General features: G+C 35.2%; 1 protein-coding gene across 5 annotated transcripts in view; it reads right to left on the bottom strand.

The window, feature by feature from the left end:
- Positions 1-26,869, bottom strand: part of FOXP2 (forkhead box P2) — a 557,737-nt gene that overhangs the window by 381,921 nt on the left and 148,947 nt on the right. For all 5 annotated transcript variants that reach the window (XM_041727433.1, XM_041727435.1, XM_041727432.1 and 2 more), the window contains one exon: positions 8,480-8,570. The gene's annotated coding sequence lies outside the window, so the exon portion shown is untranslated. The remainder of the gene's footprint in view (positions 1-8,479; positions 8,571-26,869) is intronic.

Below are 26,869 nucleotides of genomic sequence, written 5' to 3'. Positions count from 1 at the left end.
AGACATTACTGCCAAAAGCACACACATTTTCCCAAAACTCACAATGCAAAGAGACAAAGTATTTTGAAAAGTAGAATAAAGTGTAAAGGCAAAGCCAGAACAAAGGGTGACCAGAGAGAAAACAGAGTATAAAGAAATCAAGGATGAGATCCGGAATTGCCTCATTAAGTGAACATCCCCTACTGTAAGTTCCTCTTGTTTGCAGTTTGGCATATTACTGAATATCTAGAGTATATTGTTAAAGGCGCTAAGGCTTCTCAGGGTCTCAGAAAAATGTTCTCCTCATGTCAGGAAAACTTTTAACACACAATTCCCTGAAGGCAGGTCCACATTGAAAACCAAAATTTCAAAGGAGATAAATGGTTGGAGACCAGAGTAAATGAGATGTAGTTCTGAATAGAGGAGTGGACTTTAACATTTCTGAATAACCAGAGAGAAATATGTACAGAGTATCACAAGGAAGATAAATATAAAATAAAGGAAGGACACTTGGACACTAAGAATATAAAGTTACTTAATATTGAATAAGTATATACCTCCAGCGTTACCATATAAATAAAAACTGAAATGTGAGCAGAACTTCTCTTTCAGTTCACTCACAAGAAAAAATGAGGTGTATTTATTGTTGTTCAGCCTTTCGTGCTGTCAGACACACCCTGAACCCTGAGACTGAGTCCTATGGAGGAAAAAGGGTCACATTTATGGTTAAGAACTAGCAGTTCTTAATAGATAACATTATAAGGGTAAAAAAGACTGGCAAATACTTCAGATGGTTCACTGCTTATATGAGAATAAAATGCATGCTTTGCATCTAATTGATGACAGAGTTAGTTGAAATCATTATAACATAAATAGTTCATAGTTGTGAGAACTGATAGGCTATTGGGTACCTAGAGACAAGAAAAAATGTATTTAATGGATGTAACTAAAAACTAAGCATGAATCATGTTCTAGGAAACAAATGAATAAAATCTATCAGCAGAATTTTAAAAATGAACTATACGTTTAAGAGGGATATGAACTAAAACTATTTTGAATTTGGAAAAAAACAAGAGAAATTACAGACAAAAGTATTTATGTGACAGGGTCTTTATCAGGTTGAAGAGAAATGCTATATATTTAATTAGCAAACTTAGAAACTTCTCCAACAAAATCTTTTTTATTGATCTTCCTTCTATAAATATTTACTTTTAATCTGACCCAGGCAATCAAATAAGAGATCTTCATTTCTCTGCATCAGACTTTTCACGTATCTTCAGGCAAGTGCTCAGATCCTTGTAATGTACAAATTATATATGCCAATATATAATATATGGTACCATATACTATTGTCATTATAATGTCACAGAATTTAAGATGCTAAGGTCACTTTAACTTCTCTTTTCTCCCTCCAATTATTCCTGATAATAATATATACGAAACATATATTTTAAAATTCTTTACACAAATCTAATAGTTGTAGTTAAAAAACACAAAACCCCAAAAAACTTTATAGGACTGTTTCCAAAAATGGTTGCTCTCATATGAACACATACTCCTAATTAATGAATAAAACACTCAAGATTACTAGCATCTTTTAGTAGGCTAAGGTTTACTGTTATTTTCCAACCTTAAGATTCTGGAGTGCACTTTGGCAAATCCATTCATTTGTGTTGTTTATTAAATTCTCTGAGGCTACTGATCCATGTGCTTAAGCAGAAAATGGCAAAGAAAAAAATCATCACAATATTGTAGTCTCAGAAGTTTTTAACCAAATTACTTTCTTGCAGAGGACCCACTGTATAAGACCAAAAATAATATAGCAATTGAGAATTATGGTTAACATTTAATTGCAGGGAAAAAATGAATATGTAGGCCCAAAAGAACAAGGATATTTATCCCCTGATATGGTGAACATAAAAAGTATTCACATCTGTTTCACTGCTTTGCCTTCTTCATGGGCTTAAACCTGCCAAATTATTCCATTTGATTTCAGAGAATTCTCATATGGCAATCTATTTTATTTACTTTATCTTCAATAAAATGGTTCAGTGAGCATTAGCAACTCCGAGACACAAGTTTCAATCAGTCTTGAGGCAAAGGCGTCAATCTATATTAGACCTACTGTGCTGTGAGTTGCAGCTAGAAAGTTGGATCAGGGAAAGCAACAGCGAACATGTGAGCCAGACCTAATAAAGCCTCGGTGAAGAGAGAGAAAGCTCTCCCCAGGCTCTCACATGCATCACTTATACAATGCCAGGTGCTGGGTTCAACACACGAAAAGCTCCTTAATAAGGCTGACAGCTAAAAGAAGGCTTCAGACTCCAACTTTATTTTACATGACACCTACAGTAATAGTCCTCTGTTCTTCAGCAGACAATAGTAAGAACCGGAATTGCCAACAGTTAAAAATGAGTTTTTTTTTTTTTTTAATTCACTCCTCAGATATTATATAGTGGGGGGTGGGGAGGTGGGGATGTGGGAACTAAAAAAATTCAAGCTGCCTCGCATTTCTCCTACAACATTTTCATCCAATTACCATTGTAACAGTAGTTTCGGTGGACCTTTCCTTACAAATTTGTATGACATTTTAAATATAGCTGCTGAATTAGATTTTAACCACAAAACAATCAGTAAGTTTGAGCAACAACTCATTTTGGAAAATGATATCATTAAAGACTAATTCCAAGAAATGTGGGGCAGTCCTGATAGAGGCTGTGAAAATGTCTCCCAAAGCACAAACTTTGTAATAAGTGATGCTGGTTCATATTTGATATGGGCTGTAAAAAGCAGATTATTGTAATGATATTCTTCCCATCAAATAAGACCATTAAAAATGTACTTAATGTTCAGTTGAATTGGAAAGCAGGCCAGTTAAAGTCCATATTTTGCTATTGTGTATCCCGGTATCAGAAATTTTACTAGTGGGTTACTTCAAGCCACAAACTTAAAATTATAAATGTAAAGTCTTTTTTTAAATATGGAAATAAGTTTTCACCTTTTAAAAATATAATGTTGTATTTCTTCCCAGGTTCTATGATCACAGTGTAATCAGTAAGAGTGATATTTGGAATGACAGTTTAATATGAATTTATATAAAAATGTTGCTCTATTAGTTGCAGATAGATACTTCTCAACCCACCTTTCTGGTGAACACAACATTTCAAGTATAACGCCTCAAATATGTGTTCATATACCCAGATGCTTCCATACAATTCTGTCCTTTATAACGCTCTAAGAGCATTAAAGAAGAACAACAGAAAACTAGTATGACATGTTAGTAGAATAGATTCTGCAAGCCCAGATTCTGTAAGAGTGTTTTTTAACTATTCTAAATAGCTCTTCTACAAAAGAACCAGTACCAGCACTCAGATCTACCCAATCCCAAGAAAGCAAGATTCTCCAACACTGGTGTGACCAATAGGCAAGAGATAAAAGGGGGCCTCCGCATATTAGAAAATCAGTATTATAGGTAAAATCTAAACATTTCACATTTTCTTCTCACTTGGCTCACTGTAATCCTTGTATTCATTCACAAAGCCAAGGGCAGTAATGAAATCTGTGGAAATAATTTTAGGGCTAAAATATTATGTAATGTATAATTATCTATTGTTTTATAAGAAATTATCTCCAAACTTAGAAGCTTAGGATTAAAAAAAAAAACATTATCTCACATAGTTTCTGATCATCAGGAATCCAGGAGTTTTTCAGCTGGGTGGTTTACGCTCATGGTTCTTCAGACAGTTCCTCCCTGTCTGTGGGCCAGAGGGTTTAGCTCCTCATCACATACGCCTCTTCATGGCAGCCTGTCTTCCCCAGAGCACATCATGAGACAGAGAAGGAAAGAGAGAGTGAAGGAAGGAGAGAGAGAAGGAAAGGGGAGAAAAAGAGAGAGATAGAAAGAGAAAAGCGATGGAGAAAGAACACCCCAAACAGATATCTTAATGTCTTGTATAACCTAATCTGAAAAGCAGTATACCATTGCTTGTGCCATGTTCTATCAGCCACATGGACTAACTCTGATAGATACAGGAGGGAAAAATGCAGTGATGAGAAAACCAGGAAACAGGATCATTAAAGACCATCTTCAAAGCTGCCTACCACAGCCCATCTCCTGGACCCCAGTCATTCATTTTCTCCTCTGTGCAATCAACTCCAAATGCATATGTTGCAATAGATTCTTATGGTCAATTTAAAGGTTGTTTGGGATATACTTCAGATTACTGAGTCAATGTGAAAGTGAAAGGATATTTTATGAAGAACATCCTTCAAATATAATTTTCAGGGGATCCCTGGGTGGCGCAGCGGTTTAGCGCCTGCCTTTGGCCCAGGGCGCAATCCTGGGGACCCGGGATCGAGTCCCACATCGGGCTCCCGGTGCATGGAGCCTGCTTCTCCCTCTGCCTGTGTCTCTGTCTCTCTCTCTCTCTGTGACTATCATAAATAAATAAAAAAAAATTTAAAAAAATTCAAATATAATTTTCAAACTGAAAGGCTATCAAACTGACCACTGTTCTAAATTAAGAAGGTATTATATATATTTAGTGAATACTTCTTAAGATACTCTTAGATATGCAAGGCTACAGGTAACACAGATATGATATTACACAGGGAAAATCCTGGGCTGGCTGAAAAGGAGGAAAGGAATAGGAAAAGTACAATGGAGGAGGAGGTAGAGATGTAAATGCATTTGAAAGAGATGGAGAAAGGGAAAAATAAGATGTGAATTGACAAAAATGTGGGCAAGTGTAAGGCAAGCAGCTCAAGGTATATGTTTCAGAGTAATGGGGAGAAAAGGTTAGTATTTGGGTTTTGTCAGAATCTGGAGAGTATTAAATACCAGGGTAGGCTGCATTTAGCCTTGGGTTAGCCAGCATGAAATAATGGATAAATCTTAGACAGGGAGGAATGACCTGTTAGGAGTAACACTGTAAGCATAACTGAGAATAAAAGTTTACAATTAGTGACAATATTCCTTTTTATTAAATAGTACAGTAGAATATGGTCAAGGTTATGAGATGTCACTTCAATGATTATGTTAAAACACACACACTCTATATTTACATGCATACATATATGCACATATGGCTTTATCTTGTTATCACACAGTAGAGACTCTCTTACTGGCTTTCAAGAAGCAAGCTACTATAATGTGGACCACATATGGAGAGGGTCACACGCATGGGACCTGTGGATGGCCTCTAGGAGTTGAGGACCTCAGTCCTACAACCCCGATGCCAAAAACCACTGAGTTTGAAAATGAACCCTGAACTCCATTTACACATGCAGCCTGGCCAGTATTTTGATTGCAGCCTTACAAGACCTTAAGCTAAACTGTGCCTCGACTCCTAAGCCATGGAAACTGTGATTTAACAAAAGTATGTGTTTTAAGCTTTGAAATATGTAATATGTTGTATAACAACAAAAAACTAATACACATACTGACCAAAGCACAGAGAGCACATTTACAGAATTAACTCACTTTTTACCACTTCTTGGGCCAAAGTTAGAATGCTATACAGCCTATTTGCTAAATAGCCTGAAACTACAACTTGCGAAACAAATACAGTAAGAAATAAAACAACTTAATTTTTTTAATGCTTGCTATGCCATTTATATGAACTTACATATGTAGTCCTCAAATCTATTCTGTGAAGTATGTTCTATTATCTCTACTTTCTAGATTCAGAAATTAAGGGTTAGAGAGTTTAAATGGTTTGTCCAAGGTATCATACACAGTAAGTTTGCCCTGGGCCCATAATTCAAATCAAGGTAATCTCATTTCCAAGCTCCCTTTCTCAACAGCTACACTCTATAGCCTGTGTATCTATAGTTTTGTTCACTCTACTTTTGCTAAGGAATGTCAGCATGCCATGAATAGGAATCAGACCCAGACCCTCCTCAGCCAAATCAGCTTCCTATATAGTCCATTTACTTTCCAATAGGTTGAAAATTTGAACAAATATGTTGGTCATGTATGATGCTTAATTTTTAACAGGTATTTTTGAAGCTTATAACAGTTTCTTTAAGTATGAGAATAAAGTTTATTTCTAGTACACTGAAATAACAAACATATTTTAATTGGATTTAATACTTATGATGGAAACTCTGAAAATAACTGTGACTATGATGAAGTAAAACACACACATATACATCTACACTCACCCAACTACCCAATGACCCATATACACGAGCAGTCTCAGTTGTAAGTTGTATGAAACAATATTTTAGCTGACATTTTAGAAGTATAGGCTGGGGCAAGTTAGTCAACCTCTCTGAGAGGTAAAATGGAGATAGTGCTAAACAAATTGCTTAACAGTACAAAGGTTCAACCAAGTATTCGCTTAGGGATTTTGGGAGGCGAGGGAACACAGAAGTGGCGATTGAAGAAAAAAAATGAGTATTTCTTGAAAATAGTTATGTATTAAGTGCTAAATTTTTGCAATAATCAAACAGTTATATCTGCCCCTGGTTTTACAGATGGAAAACTGATGTTCAACAATTTAAGGAAATTAGAAAAGGTTGATTAAAAATGCTAGCATATGGCTGCAGGGATGCAAAGCCATATCTACCTAACTCCTAAACCCTTGCCTCTACATCATTCCACTCTTCTCTTGTCGTAATACCTCCATCTCTAGAATCCATAACTTTATATATTCCAAAAAAACCCCACTTTTTGGAATTTTTTTCATTAAGATGAGCCATTGCCATTTTGCATATGCATTATTTCCACCAATATGTGGTTGGTCTTCATTTAAAAATATAAAAACTACTATAAGCATATGACTAGAAAAAGTCTAATTAGCAAGTTCCAAAAGCAGTTTTGAGAACTAACTTCAAACACAATTATGTTTCCTTTCTGGGAAAAAGACTCTATTTTCTAAAAATCACTTCTTTCATGGTTCCATGATGTTCATTGTCAGGTAGCTCCCACTTATAAATCTTAAATCCCCTATTATTAAAACAAATGTCCTATTACCCCCCCCAAAAAATGAGGATTTACATATTAAAAGGTCTTACAAAGACAGAATATATCAACATAGCTATTGTCTATATAGTAAGCATAAGTTACATAACCCAGAAAAAAAACAAGATTGGGCCTTAGTAGATATTCTAGTAATACCTAATTGTTTATTATTAGCATAAAATCACAACAAGCTATATTACTTTTTCCAAATCATTTAAATTCTTTGTGTTATAGTTTCTCCACTTAGTGAACAAAGGATAATAAGGTCATCTTTCAGTAATAAGCAATGCAAGAGTAAAACTAATGAGTTTAGTGAGAGAGTAAAATGAAGTTAAAAGTTGCCAAAATGCTTCAAAAAACTTAAATCCTAAATAAATGTGGAATGATTTTGTTTCTATATCTGGCAAAATAATAAAGGTGGCACAAAACAAGAAGGCCATAGGCAAAATAGTAGGTATAATGCCTGAGAAACATTTGATTATATAATTCAAGCACACTGAAAAAACATGTCTTAAGGAAGATATGGAATTTCCATCTGAAGCAAGTTTTAGAAATGGGTACAGCAATAGAGGCAGAATAACAAGGATCCTGAGGCCTGTCCTACACTTTTGGTAAACCCCCTTGAAAAAGAATTCAGAAGAAACCAGACACCATGGTTCCCTTTTCTTTGGGGTTAAGTCTATGATAAGAACTGATATAAACTCCTCACCTAAAATTTCCTTATTTTTCTTTTTATAATAACATTGTTTACAGATATGGCCACCTATAACATACTGCTTGATTGATACCATAGTTCAGCAGTGACACTGAAAAAATAATTTTACAGAAACATATATTGAATAAAGTGGGAAATAAATCTACTTCTTTTGGAAAAGCATCTTATGCTGTATCTGTGGCCCTTGTTTTATATCAAATAATGGACTTAAAGTTCTCTAAATTGACTCTGTAAATATCAAGGAAAAGTCCCATTTGACTTAATAATTACAACATTTCAAAAAATGCTTTCTAAATAGCTGACTTGTTGACTCTCAAAGAGTTTATAAGAAAAATTCATTTCCAAAAAAAAATCATTACTAGCATGTTATTCTCTTCATTTTTTGGCATTTCTAGATTCTCCAAAAACCTCAATATCAACTCAATCTTAATAAAAAAAATACTGAAAACATCAGTATAAAAACAGACCACATAATAACCAAAAAAAAATCCATATGCTTTTCTTGCCTAATCATTTCCTTTCAATATTTCAAAACCAAATTCATCTTCTACATAAATTTGTAATAATTTTCAAAATAAAAAGTAAAACCAAGTTTAATAGGAAGGGAAAGCACAGCAAGATTGAAATGGAAAAGGAGAGAAGAGACGGTGGTACATATTTCTATAGTCTCACTTGACAAGTGTCTGGGGTTCACTGATAACTTTTTTTAATATTTGGACAAAGATACGCAATCAAAAAATTAAAGAATAAAATAAACACTAGAAAAACAGACATAAGCACAATGGACCAAAGAGAATTATTACCAGAAGGCCACTTACGTATTTCGTCCAGATCTTCTACAAGACTTTCGAGTCAACCTTGATGTGGAGTCCAAGGTAAACTCAATCCCAGCATCACATTAGAATAGCCCTGTTAATAGAAACAAATAACTGTAACTGCTTTAAAAATTAATTTTAAATTTATGTCACAATTAGTCCAATAACTTCATAGAACATAAAACACACCCGATCACAAGTAAAGATAATTGTTAATGCATTCATTCCTTTGGAACTCTTCAAATATGCATGAAAATGCTCCCATTTTAATTTAGAGAAGTTTAAAATCCATTGTTTGGTACAAGGCAAGGACCCTGGAGACAGGATGAGATGCATTTCCAAGAGATGCAGATTTTATTTCCCACTGTTACATTGATTTGGCAGATTTAAACTTTTGGTGATTAAATCTTCTAATTTATAGAATACAATTATTTATGTCTCAAGATTCCCAACTGAAAACATGACTGATTTCAATTGCCTCTTCAGCACATACTTAATGAGCTTTGTAGGCCTTTCCACAATTAACAAATCGGTAGTAAACATTTTCTCCTTAAAATCGCAATGTAAGGGTTATTACCTTTATATTTATTTGAATGAGTAGTTCCTAGATCCATTTCCTACTTAACCACTCTCTTTTCCAGTCTCTTCCTTCTTTAATCTGAAAGATTTAGCTCATATCTTTCTTAGGCTAAAATAAGTGTTCTTAAGGACCAACAAAGTTACAGAACTTAATAGTATATAGGTAATAAATGGGTTTTGATTTTCACACCAACTTGATTGACTGTTAGCACATGGAAAGCTGTATGGAGATTAAATATGAGTCTAGCAGAAAGGAGTCCTATGTTCAATTAGCAATGTCTTCCATAGACACTGAAAAGATGGATGACATCATATATTATCTTCGTTAAGCATTTAAACATTCACTAATTTTATTTAAATTATTCCCAAACACTTTTGGCTAAAAATCCTTTCTTCCAATGGAATAATAGTGAAGGGTCAACTAATTACACAGATAAAAGTGAAGTGTTCTTGTTGAATTGGAATCCCCAAAATACTCAGTACCACTACAGTTCTTTTCCCAGGTACCTTGTGGGTATTCCACAAAGTTCTAGGTATTCTGCAAAGCATAGCTTTAAACCATTATTTTAGTTATCAAAGTAACTCAACATTACAAAAATTAAGGTAATTCAAATGTCTATTCTTCACAGTCATTCTCAATTGTTTGTTATTCATTTTTCTCTTAATGATAATATTTTGCACATAAGCAGGCTCCCCTCTTGACTTTCCTATGTTAATCTTTCTTCCATAATATATTTTTGCCTTCTATATGCCACCAAAAGAAACATTTCTTATTCATATGCTGCAATCTAAATTATTTCCTAATTCCATATTAGCTTATTTTGTCCTTTCCATTTTCATAGATACCAATTTTTCCTAAATCAATCTCTAAATTCTAGATTTTTAAATCTTTTTTTTCATGATTTTATTTATTTATTCATGAGAGACACAGAGAGAGAGAAAGAGAGAGGCAGAGACACAGGCAGAGGGAGAAGCAGGCTCCTCCCTGCTTGGAGGGAGCCCTATGCAGGACTCGATCGGGTCTCCAGGATCACACCCCGGGCCAAAAGCGGCGCTAAACCGCTGAGCCACCCGGGCTGCCCTAAATTCTAGATTTTTAAAGAAAATCTACAAACCCATTTTAAAAGTATATGCTATAGCTCAAAGTAAACATCAGAACTAGAGGACAAAGAGAAGGAATCCATTCTACCAAATATTAGGTTTTACTACCAAAGACAGGTGCAGACAGAAAAACGGAGCTTGGAAATAAACCCACGTATCAATGGGAGCTTTATATATATAATAAGGGTAATATCACAAAGTAAAAGAAAAGGTTGGTGCTGACTCATTTTATGGAGAAAGAAAAACAGTCTCAGAATACGGCAAGAAATAAACTTAGCTCCTTATTTTATCTCATAGACAAACTTGGATTTCAATGAGATTAAAGAGTTTTGAATGTGAAAGCCAACCTTTCAAAGCTAATAAAAAATTTAGGTGACTATTTTTGATACCTAGAACTGAAAAAACAATTCTGAAACAATATCTAAATTAGTAAGGCATAAAATTGATAAATTTGGCCAAACCAAATGAGAACCTTTCAATGAAGGATCCCATAGATAAATTTTATAAACTGAGAGAAGTCCTCAAACCAACAAGGGATTAATATTAAAATGTATACTCAGAAAAAAACTAATAGAAAAATGAGCAAAACTCTGAACAGGCAGTTTCTCAGAGAGGGAAGCCAGAACAACTATCAAGTATAGTTTTGAGCACTGGGTATTTTTATAAGACCAATGAATCACTGACCTCTACCTCTGGAACCAATAATACATTACATGTTAATAAACTGAATTTAAATAAAATAAAATAATTTTTTTAAGAAAAAGTTCTAGGAAAAAATGTTCAAAATCACTAGTTATCAGGAAGATGCAAGCTTAAAAAAAAAACAATGAGATACCACTTCATGCCATCAGAAGAACATACTTTTGAATGCTGGATTCTACATCATATTGGCAAAAATACAGAAAGATGAGCATTCTCTATTTTACTGGTAATGGTAATGGATGTATAAATAATACAGTGATTCTTAAAAGTAATTTGGGAGACCTAAAATGCTTATCTGTTCTTATAGATTCAAAATACCCTATGTAGATATCAACTGTAGAATATGTTGGCTTAGCTTAGAATATATTAGCTCACTTTTTTATTTGCATGCTTTTCTTTTCCACTAGTTTCTCCATTTACATTATTCATTTTAAATAAATTCATTATTCATTATATTAATTTGAGAAATTGATAAATCACGAAATAGCAATAAACATATCATTTATAATTGTGGATATATATAAAAACTATAGACATAAATACCAGTAACCTGTGACTTCCACACAGTTGGACTGGGTAGTAAGAAGACACAAGGCAGACAAATGCTATTTTTCATTATAATAAGCTTTTTGTTACATTTGATTTTTTAACTGTGTACACGTATTTCTTTGATAAAAGTCAAAATTAAATACAAAAGGAAAAGAAGCTAATTTTATTTATTTATTTATTTATTTTAAAAGATTTGTATTTATTTATTCATAGAGACAGAGAGAGAGGCAGAGACACAGGCAGAGGGAGAAGCAGGCATCATACAGAGAGCCTGAGGTGGGACTTGATCCAGGGTCTCCAGGATCACGCCCTGGGCTGCAGGCGGCGCTAAACCGCTTCACCACCAGGGCTGCCCAGAAGCTAATTTTAAAAAGAACTTATCATCCCAATAATACACAGTTGTAATTTTACAATAAAACTATTTTTAGATAATCCTTATTTATCATTATTATTTAATATTATTTAAATAAGCATATGTTATTTTAGTAAGTTAAAACTCAAGAAAATATGTCATACATTACTCATCACAGGTCTTATAATGATCACTTAATTTAAAAAACACCGGCAACCACTTAAGCCAGTAAAGGAAAAGGCAAAACCAGAACTGAAGAGGCTAATTAGAACTCTTGCATACACACATGCACATAGATTGATTGGTTGTCCAGGCTCTAAGATAAAGCCACAACCCTGCTCTTATTGAGTGTGCAGTATAATGAGGAATATGTAATGAAATTATTACAGTGCACTGAGCAACATGGTATATATATATGAGTATATATACATATATACACACACACACAGTGTATTGTGTATATATATATATGTGTGTGTATATATAGAGTGTACTGAGCAACATGCCATATATATATGCTGCATATATATATATATATATATATATATATATATATATATATATATATATGCAGTAATTAATTTAAGTCAAAGAAGACTTTCTGGATAAAAGGAGCTCTATGTGGTTCACACTGACAAACATTCCCTCTTCAAATTTCTTCTAGCCCTTTAAAATGCATTCTGGATTTATTTAAGGTTTGTTGTGGTAGGAGAGGAGAGCATCACTCTGATATTCACAATGGGTTTGACCTGTTTTCTGTAAGAACTAAATTTGATGAAGAGAAAAATTACTAGGTGGTTTAGTTTTGTTGTATTTATTTTTTCTAAGAACTCACTGATACTCAAGAAAGAGATTTAGCGTTCTAACGTGTCACTTGGAACTCTTTCAATATTTTCCACTCTCCTGTCTTTTAATTAACAAAAATGAAGATACGTCCTAAAAGAAATGCTATCATTTAATTGTTTTTTAAACAATAAAGAAAAGAGAATTACATCGTACAAAGCTTAAGTGTAAAATAAGTGTCTTTTGAATGCTACCACAAAATAGCATAATACAAAATCCGCAGTCTAGTGATTTTCACAGTTTGGAAGAATATACTAAAAATATATGAAGTAAATAAAATACATTTGTTATGTAGGTCATAATATGTAACTGATGCTCAAAAGTAAAAATTGCACTAACATTTTCAGTACCGTTTTCATATTTTACAGCATAGGTCTTCTTGGAGAATGGTGAGAACTAAGAATTATTTTATTATCTAGAAACAAGCTAGTTAACTACAGCCAGATAAAAGTAAGCAAATAATGGTTCATTGGTTGCAAAGGCTTGACAATATAACCAACATTTCAGGGAACAGAAAATAATTAAACAACAAAACCCCAGCAAAACAACAAATATAGAAGTTTAATTCCAGTTGTTGAGTAATGGGGGTATATGCTAGCAGGATAAGAGGAACAACCATGGGCTTCTGGGGAACAGGGGAAGTTATTTTCAGAAGGCAGGCACTCCATATTCTATATGAACAGTTACTCTATTTCTAGCAAAAGTTATGAAGGGCTCAGAAGGCATTTTCCAGCAGGCATTTACGCGCGCAAGAGAAACATCATATCATTATCATTTGTACAGATGTTATAAATATCAAGAAAGGGAATAGCTTAGATTTTTAAAAAGTTGGCTCTACAAAGGTTAAATGCTGTGAAACTGCATACAGAGTTACATGGTGCTCTCTATAATTAGCATCCCCACTCTGGTTAAAGCTGTGTGAAGTCCGCAAGGGCAGGGATGCTTGTTTGTTCAATTCACTTTTGAGTCCAAAAAACCTAAATTACTTCCTTGCACATAGTAGGAAGTCAATAAATATATGCTGAATTAATATACTCATTCATTTGACTAATCAACATGGATCCAGATAGGCAAGGGAATTTAAAAATGAGATTTTAGATAGAATAGAGGATGGATCTAAACTAGGACGGAGCTATTGCCTTTGCAACCCTGATGCAAAATTTAATTCAGTGATTTTTCAAGAGGTAAGATGTCGAAACAAAGGAGTGTTCTGTTCCACTGCCTTGATTTAATATGGCACAATATTCATTTTATTTTGGAAATTAAAATACCATTAACCGAGAATACACATTTCAGAATTTGAGTATAGAATATCATTTTGAAAGCTTAAAAAATAGGGCATCTGGGTGGCTCAGTGGTTGAGCGTCTGCCGTCAGCTCAGGGCATGACCTCGGGATCCTGGGATCAAGTACCACATTGGGCTCCCTACAGGGAGCCTGCTTCTCCCTCTGCCTATGTCTGCCTCTCTTTGTGTCTCTTCTGAATAAATAAATAAAATCTTAAAAAAAAAAAAACCCAACTGTTAAAAAGAGTAGTTGGCTGATAAAATCTTAAAAAATAGTTTGAAAAATACTGATTTAATCTACACCTTAATAATGAAGGATTTGTAGTTTTGGTAGCTAATTCAGGAGCCATACTGCAGTGACGACTGCCTATGATGCAAAGCTTTGAAGCTTATATAAACATATACACGTACATACTAATTACAGCTAATCTTCATGAGATTTATTCTATGAGTTTGGTTCTCAAATTATCCCCCTGTCATCTTTATGGAGTACCAGATAAAAGGAGGTCCCAGAACTGCTAAAAAGATGTACTTCAATTACCAATAAAAACCTAGATTCACTATCATTTAGCCACATCGGGGGAATCATGTAAGCATTATTATCTCTGCAGAACGGGGCCTATGCAAGATTTATTCTTGTTGGGCTGACCCGCCCCATAGTTCATAGCATTCAGATCTAAGAAGGTGGAGCACATGACACTTCTGGCTCCACCGTGTCCCTATCAAACCATTAAGGAAATAAATTCATAGAAATTGAACTGAGATAAAAGTTCACCTTGAAAATAACTGAAGCCACAATGAAAGTTAAGTTTGCTGACATTCTGCGTACAGTTCAAAACACATTTATTCAGGGATAGGGCAATTTTTTTAGCTGCCTTTTACACTTAAAGATCTGTTTCTAGTTTTGAATTGAAAATATCCATTTTATTGGCAGGTTCAGTCAGAGATTGTAAAAATCAAAATTAAATCAATAAATATAATATAGGTAAGGTGGAAGGTAATCACTGAAGGAAAAGGTAAAGAGAGGACAGTTACTTTTAGGGTACTGCTGTTTTGGATTTCACTCAGAGCAAAAGCTGGTGGAGCTGTATAAAAATGCATTACTATATTTACGCAAATATGTAAAAATACTTCAAAATTTAATTTCATTGATATCCTTTTTATTATAGTCAGAACGCTTAACATGAGATCTAGCCTCAATCAATGTTTAAGTGCACAATACCGTATTGTTAACTATAGGCATAACATCATACAGCAGATCTCTAGAATTTCCTCATCTTGCATAATTGAAACTTTATATCTGTTGATCAGCAATGGTTGAAATTTCAAATTGCATAAAAGAGTTTTTCCATCTTCAATCATTGCAAATACTGAATAACTATTAAGCACCAGGTTTACTAGCTACTGGAGACCAAGAGATAAAAGATACTCTCACTGCTGACTGCTTAAGGACAGGGTAAGCATGCAGTAAATATGCCTTTGAGTGAATGATATTTCCCGAAGCCAGAGAGAGAGATTATAAGTTAAAATGTGACACCATGTAAGCAAAAGTAAGCATGGGGTGATTTTCTATGTGAAAATAATTATTTATGAGGCAGGCGGAAAAAGGGACACACCTGTCTGAACCAGATCTAAATGCCCTTCTGAATTTCTTCTCATGCAGTAATAAAAAGAATAATTCTTATATTCTAAAAGCTAAAGAGTTTTGAATACATTTTAATTTTTCTCTACTTCTTATGAAAAATTACTGGAAGTAAATCGTTTTGATGACATTTAAAGTTAAAAAGAAATGGTCCATCAAGTAGACATATCTCACCTTTCATAGGACACGTAACTTTAATAAAAAACTTCCAAGCTTATTAGAACTGCTTTATTAAAATAATTGTCACGATGTAGATCAAAACCATGAAGTCACATAAACCTTAAACATGTGAATACATGATGCCGTAACAGTCAAAATGGGTAATAAATTTCCAAAATAACATCAATACTGTTTGGCATTTCCTATACATCAGGGAAGAGAGAAAAACCACACAGTACTTTTGACACCATTACTTATAGAGTAAAATATTCAAAATTGGAGAGGGGAGAAAAAGCACTTCAGGCAATAAAATTAAAGTCTGAATTCTTACCCAAGTTCAAAAAAATTGTAAAAACATAGGTAATAGGTTGAAAACAAGCTCCTAGGTTCAAACATAGGCTGGAGTTGACTTTAATTCGTTCTGCAGAGGCATATGCTCAGTGGGAGCTCAAAAAATGGACCACTAATAAAAGAGAATTTCTTCAAAAACCACTTTGGTTTTGTTGTTTTTGACTGAGAGTGTCAGACGAAATTAGGAGAAAATAGCAAGGAAAAATTCAAGAATGCTACTTCTAGGATTACTAAAGCAGATTTAAACACATTCAGATTATACAGAGCACCACATAGCTCTGACTTTCTTTTAAGCCTATTGTAGCTCAATGCCTAAGCCTTAAAAAAAAAAGCAAAAAAAAAAAAAAATGCATCAGACTTAAAAGTGCTTTCTTTCTCTTCTTTTGTTTTCTTACTCATCCTTTCCTCTTTGGTACTTCCTTCCTTTCCTTTTTACTTGTATAAGAAAAGAAGTCAGGTCATTTCCTTTCCATGCTGACCAGTAGTTGTTTTTACGTGACAGACCACATTTAATAGCAGATCACCATTTGTGAACCTCCGAACAAATCCCTGTTTTACAGTATCTCATTTTCCTCTCTTATTTTTGGTGACATGAAGGTCTCATTTTCAGCAAATAACAGAGAGGTCATCCAGAAGTGGACAGCATTAGCATGGAGGACAATGCCTCTGTAGCTGTTTTCTTGACACTGGAGAGGCTTTGTCCATCTCTCTCAAACCAGAAGAAATGTGATGCAAGTAACACAAGGCAGGCAGTCTAGAGAACCAGAACTCCAACCTTAGGGCAAGTCTTTTAGACTATGTAAGAAAGATTCAGGATATTGGGAGTTGGAGAATTTCCCAGTCATTTGCAGGACACACAGCCACAACTATATAAGGAGTTTGATAACTCTGGATGACTTGAAATTTTTATGTTCTCTCTACCACTAATCAAATGATTCTCTCCCCAAATCTCTTCGGCAAGATTTTAGTCCCAATTTGATACCCATTCTTTTGGCTTCTACCAAAACACAAAAAACAAAACAAAACAAAACAAAAAAATACAATGTTGAATATCCTCTACATATTGACGTTTTGTGAAAAAAAATAAGGGCAACACCAGCATACTGTCAACCAGGATATAGCATGTGTTTCATTAATGTTAAATGAATATTAAAGCTACTTAAATTTATGAAACTCTGGCTTCCTTCCTATACACAGCTTTTAACTCAATACTTCAATTTTCTCTGACTATTCAGTTAAAGCTCCACCAACACAGATCTATCTCTATCATCTAACCTAATCTACCCACATAACCCAAGATTGATTTTTTTTTTCCAGGAAATATAAACTCTTGAATAGAATGCAACTAGAACTAAGTAATGATTTTAAAAATCACTTCTACTGAGATTTGCTAGGTCAGGTTAATGGATTCCCCTCTGAAGTCAATTTAACTTCAGCAAAGAAAAAGAACATGGGTTCAAAGAAACTGAGATCCAGTTCGGAAGTATGCCCATTTCACAGTACTGATTCTCCTAATTCTGCTTACTTTACAAGTATACTTTATATATTTCATCTGTTTAGAAAAGCTATTCTATACATTTATTTAAAAACACAGCTATGTGATATATGGAACAAAACGTTTTGACAGACTGAATTTTATAACATTATTTCACATCTAAATAAAAGAATGGAATACAGATTGTTCAAGTTTTAGGCTGGAAGTTTTAAAATAAAAACATCACTTTCTGTTTTTCTTTTTTAATCAAGAGAAATAGACATTAATTCTTAGCTATCTCTTATGTTGTGTGTTTATTGTTGACATTATTTTTTTCAGGTTTTATTTTTAAGTAATCTCTATATAGAACTTGGGGCTTGCACTTACAGCTCCAAGATCAACAGTCACATGTTCTACTGACTGAGCCAGACAGGTGCCCCAAAATAATTCTTAATCATAATTTGATTCTAGGCAATTATTTATTTGTTTGTTTGTTTAATTTTTTAAAGATTTTATTTATTTATTCATGAGAGACATGGAGAGAGGCAGAGACACAGGCAAAGGGAGAAGCAGGCTCCTTGCAGGGAGTCCAACACGGGACTCGATCCCTGGACCCCAGGATCATGCCCTGAGCTGAAGGCAGGTGCTAAACTGCTGAGCCACCCAGGGATTCCCTAGGCATTTATTTCATTCTATATTCTGGGAGGATGTTCTTAAAACTACAGGATGAGATTCATATAAAGGCCCCAGTGCATTAAAATCACTAAAAAATAGTCTGTTTCTTTTTATTCCAAAAAAATATTGATTTTGCCAATTCCTCTTCTATTTTTTTAAATGATAAATTAGTGAACACTTAAGGTACATATAGTGTGAAGTAAAAGAAATTATCAAGGTGGGAAAATTCACGATAGCATCATTAGGTTATACATACTCAGAAGGATACAATTAACTTTAGTTTACTTTCTAGACAAATAAATAGTAATTTAAAATTTTACTGAGATTTTTAATTAAACTAGTGTAAAAATAAGTCGAGTTTCTAGTTGACTCTCAAGTACAACCCAGAAAATTCAATTTTACAAAATTATCTTTCCTTGTATTCAGATTGATCAGAATTTTTTCTTGTTGTTTTTCTGGGGTTCCTTGCTTATTAATTTATTTTTTAAAGTGTGAACACAGAAGCACTCATTATTCTCAGGTCACGAACTACCGGGAGAAAGTGGGTAAGCGATCTTCACAATAAAACAAGGTCAAGAAAGAAGAGTGCCGGCCACAGGGTAAGTTCCCTAAATATCTGTCTCAAAATGAATGAACAAAAAATCAGTACATTAAAAATATATGAATCTAGATATAAAATGAAGTGCTGTCTGATGGACAATCTTACATGTATCCCTAACACCAGTGTCGGGGAAACATAATTCTGCAGTGTATGTCTTATTGATAGTGATGAACAACAAAAAGACCAAGAGACCTAAAAAAAATACATTAGAAAGAATTGCATTAACTCATTTAAAAGATTCATATTAGTAGCAGCATAATTTAATGGTACTAGAGTAAATTTTGAAAGAAGCACAATAGGATTATGTAATCTGTGTGTCAAATATAAACTGTTTAGTTCAAGAATAGTGTATACCAGTAAGAAAGGAAAAGAAGATCCTTAATTATCATTTTTATCTTCTCATTCAGCATCTTGAATTTTCCTTACAAATGTAAAATATTTTCTTTTTTTAAAGTTATTTTCATTCAAATAATTATTTTCTGTCTCTATATCCCAATTCAAAATATCAACAACATGACTATCCTCTAAAATGCTTAGATTTGGGATCCCCGGGTGGCTCAGTGGTTTAGCGCCTGCCTTCGGCCTAGGACCTGATCCTGGAATCCCAGGATCGAGTCTTACGTCAGGCTCCCTACATGGAGCCTGCTTCTCCCTCTGCCTGTGTCTCTGCCTCTGTGTGTGTGTGTGTCTCTCTCTGTGTGTCTCTCTCTCTGTGTGTCTCTCATGAATAAATAAATAAAACATTTTGAAAAATAATAAAATAAAATGCTTAGATTTAATACAACTACATATTGTTCTCCTGCTGTATCCCTAAGTATACCCTAAGATCTAAACCAAACTGAACTTTTTGTCAGAAACTTGTACACAAAGAATACACATTAGTTGTTTATTTACCTAGAATATCCAGTTGCAATTGACATGATGTCACAAAACAAAACAAAGAAAATACCTTGATGGTAGGTTTAGCTAGCCTCAGGGATATCAAACTTTTATGACCAGTGTTTAATATACATATAAACAGTTACATGTCAATTATATCTCAAGGACAACAACAAATAATATGGATAAACACATTGAGTTAATGTTGTCTTTACCCAATGTTTAATCATTGGTCTGATTTGTCCAAAACAAAGGGAGAATTATTTTCCTCTTGATTGTTGATCACAGTCTCTTAAAAGATAATTCAACAAAGTAGTCAACAAAAGCAAAATTTCATTTCCTCACCTTGTTCAGGCCTCCTATAATTTAGTGCTACTAATCGGTAACAGTGGAAATTCAGAAACATATACTTGAAATTACACACACATGCACGCGTGCACACACATGTACACAGGCCCTAAGTAGACCTGTAAGTGATTTTTCCAATTCTTTCTTTAAAAGCAGTAACAGTATTGCAGAGTCACAGTACCAAAAATGAGTGACCTACTGACATAGAAGTTGTGTGTCCCTCTGTGAATATTTTAGGAGTCTCAAATTGATTTTCTTCATTTTAGCCTGTGAGGTGTATAGACTTCACCAATCATCCTAATGAATAATGGCACTAACAGGACACAATAAAGAAACAACAGCTTTAACATCAAAAGCAACAGCTTTAAGATCACAGCCCTGGTAAAATAGTTTCTGGCCATTCTCACCTACTACGCTGTTTCTTAAACACTGTAATCTGACAGATATTGTGTTTTTGAGGAAAAAGTCTTATACATAGCTTGCACACAAACTGGAGTCGTAGTTTTAAAAAATGTGAGCATTTTTGCACCTAATCTGAACTTTTACTCTGATTTCCTGTTTGCCTAGATTCTGGTTAAATAAATGTGTTCTAATATTATCCTACATATTTATAGATTCCCTCTTGAACAAATACATATAATCAAAAACAACTATAACTTCATTTCCTGCTTAAGTATATTGCTTTGATAAGGCACCTGGGTGGCTGGGTCCTTAAGCGGCTGTCTTTGGCTCAAATCATGATCCCAGGGTCCTGGGATCCAGTCCATGTCAGGCTCAGCAGGGGATCTGCTTCTCTCTCTCCCTCTCTCTCTCTCTCTCTCTCCCTGACTGCTGCTCCTCCCACTTGTGCCTTCTCTCTCTCTCTCTCTATTAGGTAAATAAAATCTTAAAAAAAAAGTATACTGCTTTATTGTCTTGATTACAATAAATTCCATATATGAAAAGTACAATTCCAATTTACATGTTCATGCCCATCAAGCATGAACAGATAAAAAAAAGTGGTACAGGCATACAATGGAATATTATTCAGACAAAAAAAGGAAAGGAATTCTGACACATGCTATAAAATAGGTGAGCCCTGAAGATATTAATGCCAAGTGAAATAAGCCAGTCACTAAAGGACAAATACTGTATGATTCCACCTGTATGAGACAATTAAAGGAACCAAACTCATAGAGACAGAAGGTGGAATGGTGGTCACCAGGGGCTAGGGAAAATGAGGATAGACTGGGTAATGGTTACAGAGTTTCAATTTTGTAAGTTGACAGAAGTTTTGGTAATGGTTGCAAAAAAATGCGAATGTACTTGATGCCATGGAACTTCATACTAAAAAAATGGTTAAAATGGTACATTTTATGCTATGTATATACGTATATATATTATGTATGTATATTTTACCAAAATTTCAATTTATTAAATAATTTACATGTTTATGTAGGAGTAAATCTCTCAAATCCATGTAGGAGTGATACTTATAATTTAATACAGAACAGTAACAAAAAGATTGAAAATATTCTTTAAAATCTGGTAAGGTTTCAAAAAGGTTGTCCATAAGCTTTTGGTGGGAAAAATTACCAAGAGTAAAGGCTATCCTCCTCAGAATCCAGGAAGCTGGTACTTTTTAAGTGTTGAAAGATAATTTTTTCAGTCTTAGCAAGTATAGTAGGTACATGCTCTAGGAAGCTCCTGGCTTATGTGATTTCAGGCAAGCAAAATTTTCATCTTAAGTATAGCTTCTCCTCTGAAGCATTTTCTGATACCCCATTTCCATAGAAAGATTTGCTCACTCGCTTATCTCTTCTTCAGATGAACCCTACTCAAACATTTTATAGCATGTAATAAGACGATTAAGATACTAATTTGATTACATTTTATCACCTCCTATGAGACATTAAGCTCCTTGAGCATTTTTCAAACAACTAGCCTTTAGATGGCCCTAAATAAATTTTTGTCGAGTGACTGGTAGCTGAATTATTGGATAATTTTACTCATTCAATAATTACTGAGTGCCTAAAATATGTAAAGGTCAGGAGAAATACAAAGATCAAAAATTATATGCTTCCTGATTCAAGGAATTAAGCAAATCTAGTAATCCTCTAAATATAGTAATACTATAAACATATTTTTTTAAAAAGATACAAATAAAGCACCACAGGTAGTGTTCACAAACATGAGAGATTACATATTGGTTTGGGTGAAGGTGGAGATCAGGAAAGGCTTGATGAAGGACTCAGCCACTTACCTAAACATTAAAATGTAGATGATACTTAACATAGGGGTAGGAAGGAAAATATAGTCATAATTTTTGTGGAAAAACAACAATGGGAAAGTCACCTGAGGTTACAAAAAAGTTCTCAAACCTTTTTGCTCGTAGGTCACCTTCACCCTTTCAAAAAATATTAAGAACCTTTGTCCTTAAACAAAATAAAACAAGACAAAGAAATGCTTTTGTTTGAGTGGATGATCTCTTTCTACACTTACTTTGTTAGCTGTTTAACAGAACATTTTAAATCACAATAGACAAGTACATATTCCATTAGTTGTCAGAGCAATGACCTCATCAAATGTCACTTGGCCTCTGGACAACTCTAATTGTATATTCATGAGAAAAGAAGAGTGAAAAGAGTGAAAAGACAAAGAAGATCTTAATATATGTACGAAAATAGTTTTGACCTCACAGTCACCTTGAAAGAGTCTTAGGGACCCTCTAGATTCCCTTGACCACACTTTAAGAACTGCCAGGTTACAGAGTGGGAAAGATGTGAGTAAGGAGGCTAAATAAACAGAAATAGAATATGCCCAGTTACGTTGAAATCCAAGCTATAGATTTTAAACAGATAAACATGAAAGATTTTTGGGCAGAACAGTCATATGGTGAGCTGACTTTGGGAGGATGCATTTATAGAGACAGAAATGGATGTGGAGGTATGGAAATGCAGGCTACAGACCAGGTAAAGCCCAACAGAGGGTTTAGCAGGGGTCAGCAGTAAGTACACTGGGACAGCACTGGCAAAAAGGGGAAAACAGAAGCATCTTAAAGGAGCCACTAAAGTTACAAAAGAATCAGGAAATAATATAGGGGGTGCCTGGGTGTCTCAGCTGGTTAAGCATCAGACTCTTGATCTCATTCAGGTCATGATCTCAGGGTCCTGGGATCGAGTCCCGCACTGGCCTCCTTGGTCAGAGGGAAGGCTGCTTGAGACTCCCTCTCTCTTCCCTGCCCTTCTCCTCCTAAAATAAGTAAATAAATAAATCTTAAAATAAATATATAGAGGCGCCTGGGTGGCTTAGTCGGTTATGCATCCAACTCTTGATTTTGGCTCAGGTCAGGATCTCAGACTCTTGAGATTGAGTCCCACGTGGGGCTCCCTGCTCAGTGGGGAGTCAGCTTCCTCTCCCTCTCTATCTTCCTCTCCCTGGGCCCCTCCTCACTTGCGTGTGCCCTCTCTCACTTGCGTGTGCCCTCTCTCACTCTCTCTCAAACACATAAATAAATATTAAAAAAATATATAGGACAGTATAATATGAGGAGGCCAAAGGAAGAGTAAATTTCAAGATGAGACTGAGTGATTGTGCCAGGTATTTTAAAGTCAAGGGAAATGATGATTAAGAAAGTGAAGTCAGTGGGATGCCTGGGTGGCTCAGTGGTTGAGCCTTCAGCTCAGGGCCTGATCCTGGGGTCCCATAGGGTCTCACAAAGGGCTCCCCATGAGGAACCTGCTTCTCCCTCCACCTGTCTCTCTCTCTCACTCTCTTTGTGTCTCCCAAGAATAAATAAAATCTTAAAAAAAAAAAAAAAAAAGCAAAGAAAATGAAGTCAGGAAGTCCTTGGTGATCTATAAAAAAGGAGTGTATATGATTGACTAGATAACAAGATACTTAGGGAAAAATGCAAGATGAGGAAATTTTGGAATAAGGATAGATGACTCATTTGGATCTTTGATAATAAAAGACAGGAGAGTGAGCAATAGTTTATATTTGCAATTAAATGAGAGAGATTGGTGTTGAGGAAAAACCTAATGAAAGAAGGAATGACAATGGAGCTAGGTTTCAAAGGAGCTAGGAGGAAATTAAGTCACAAGAATAAATAGAAAGTTTTTTTTCTCAAAAGAAAGAAAAAACCCTCTTCCCTTGTGAGACTGAGCTAAAAAGGAGAAAGACTGGCTAAGAGTATGGGGAATTAGCTGATAATGAAAAATGAGCAGAGGACTGCATTAAAAAGGAAGTATTTGGGAAGTTGACAAGGAGAAGTTCCTGAGCAGAAACAGAACTAAAGTAGAAAGAAAATAGATGGGGGCAAGGAGGCCCCAAAATGCAGAATAAAAAATGCTCAAGCCAAAATAAAAGAAAAGAAAGGAGAAAAAGGATAGAAATTTTAGTTGCTATTAGTGTACATGGTCAACAGGGAGAAAGAGACTGAAACTCCAGGATTTCAACTGGAAGGCTAATAAGATAGTTTCTCAGGAGGAAAAAAATGAAAGTTTACACTAGATCATCAATATTGTCCAATGCTGGTAGTCTCTATCCACATGTGATTATTTCAATTTATCAAAAATTTTTTTTTAAAATTTAAAATTTGGTTATTTTGTTAGATAGAAGCTAGACATGAGCAGTGAGAGGAACTCCCTGTGACAGAGTCCCAAGTCCTAGAAGGGGAATGACAGAGACCAGAGCTGGAGGTAAGGATGTGATAACAGTTTGCACACTTGAACCCCAGGGGTACAATGTCCTGAACCTGGGGCTTCCAAGGCCTTGGGACTGACAGATCAAGAGCCACAGGTGCGAAGCATGTGCTCTCCTCTTCCACCTCCTCCTTAGACTCACTATAATGTCTTTACATTATGGTTACAGTCCTCCCCCCCTCCCCCATGGAGAAAAGCTGCCATGAGGGTTTGGGTACAACCCTTGTAGGGTCAAAAACTCTCCCTGCAAACTATGGGAGGAGTCCTCCAAATGACTAGAAGCATCCTCCATTAGAGACCACTTCACTATACCACAACTCTGTCCAGCCAAGAAAAACTCCATAATATCTAATCCCAAAACAACTAGGGGCCAATTCTACCTCCCACCTCATAGAACCTCCCACCTGGGGATGCCCGGGTGGCTCAGCGGTTGAGGGCCTGCCTTCCGCCCAGGGCGTGATCCTGGAGTCCCAGGAGATCTGCTTCTCCCTGCGCCTGTGTCTCTGCCTCTCTCTCTCTGTGTCTCATGAATAAATAAAATCTTTAAAAAAAAAAACCTCCCACCTGGAGAGTGTATTTTCGCTTTAATAAACTGCTTTGTGCTTGCTACTTTCCTTCTGGCTGTCTTTATTTGAATGCAGATCCTCATATAAACCTTTTGGGGAGAACCCAAGAACTGAACTGAGACCTCCATTCACCAAACACAATTTAATGGCCTCAGCCAGATTTCAAGTGCTCAAGTGGCTACCATGTTGTACAATGTACATATTGAATATTTCCATAATAACAGTCAGTTCTATTGGATAAAGACCCTACCTGCATTTATTATAAGGGTCGAAAACAAGGCAGTATAGAGCACCTCGTAGTTATTGTGTACTCACCATGCATCAGACAGTGTACTAAGCACTTCACATATATGATTGTATTCAGTCCTTGCAATGATCTTTTCAAATGGTTTTTATTGCATTTCCATTTTACAGATGACAAAACAGAGTAAGAAGAGACAAATAACTTGCTTTAGATCACACTGTAGCAGAGATAAGATGGAACCCAAGAACTTCCTGACCCCAAGAACAGAGGAGTAAGGAAGAGGAATAATATTCTGAAAGTGATAAAACCTAGTATAGAGGCTGCTTTTAGGTCACAGCCTTGAGCCATGGAAACAGGGGCAAGGCCAAAGGGCTCACAGGCTAGAGAGCTGAATGCAAACAGGCTCCTTAGGCGATCCTCCTCCAAATAGCCAGAGGCCATAACTAACCAACTGGCTACTTAAAACCAGGCACAGTTCCTAAAATTATCCAGAGGTAAAATCCCGTCCACTCCCATACTCTCACTCCACCCTCCTACTGTAGCCCCTCACCACTGCCTCGTGGCAGACAGTCTCTCCTTTGCTGTCCTGCCTGCTGCCCCCTTGCAGTGTGTGTTCCATAAACTTCTAACCCTTTTCTTCTGCCTCCCGTGAATTCTTTGACCTCCCACACTATCGGCCCCCATCCAAATGGAAGGTGCCATATCCAGGTAGTTTAAAGATGAATCGTCTTTTGCTTCAATAATCAGAATACTATGAAATACATACATTGGTAACAACAGTAGAAAAGGCTACATGAACAAATATAATTTATGTTAATGAACATAAAATATGTATGCAATATTAAAGTAGCAGCTTGAAATGCTTTAAATCAAAAAGTGCAAAAAGTTATCATAGCAACTTTAACTCACCCACCTTACTTTGTGAGTTCCTGTCAGGTGGGGAAAGTTACTGTTGCCATGGAAACCACCACAATACTACTACTTTACACTTATATAACGCCTTTCATCTGAGAGCTCAAAGAGACTTATAAACATTAATTCATTAATAGTTCTTTTTATTGAAAGTGCATCAAAATTCACCTAATGGCATATAACAACAATTGCAGATCAAACAAAAGGAAACTTCAACTGCTCTCTAACAGATTCACACAGATTTTGCACCATCTCGTACTATTTAAAAAGAAAGAGAGAGAGAGAGAGACAGTAATCTTATACAGACATTCACCCCCTTGTTTCTTGTACCAAACTGAAAACCATCTCCTATTGTTTTATTGTCAAAAATATGCAGCTCTTCTTCCACCCACTCTTTAATTTCTTTCTTCATGTGTTCAGCTAATTGCCTGGGAATGTCTTTTAAAACA

This window comes from Vulpes lagopus, chromosome 13 (genome assembly GCF_018345385.1).
Source record: "Vulpes lagopus strain Blue_001 chromosome 13, ASM1834538v1, whole genome shotgun sequence".
Classification (NCBI taxonomy): domain Eukaryota; kingdom Metazoa; phylum Chordata; class Mammalia; order Carnivora; family Canidae; genus Vulpes; species Vulpes lagopus.
The sequence above is the reverse complement of the archived record's forward strand: the minus strand, read 5'-3'. Positions and strand labels throughout refer to the sequence as shown.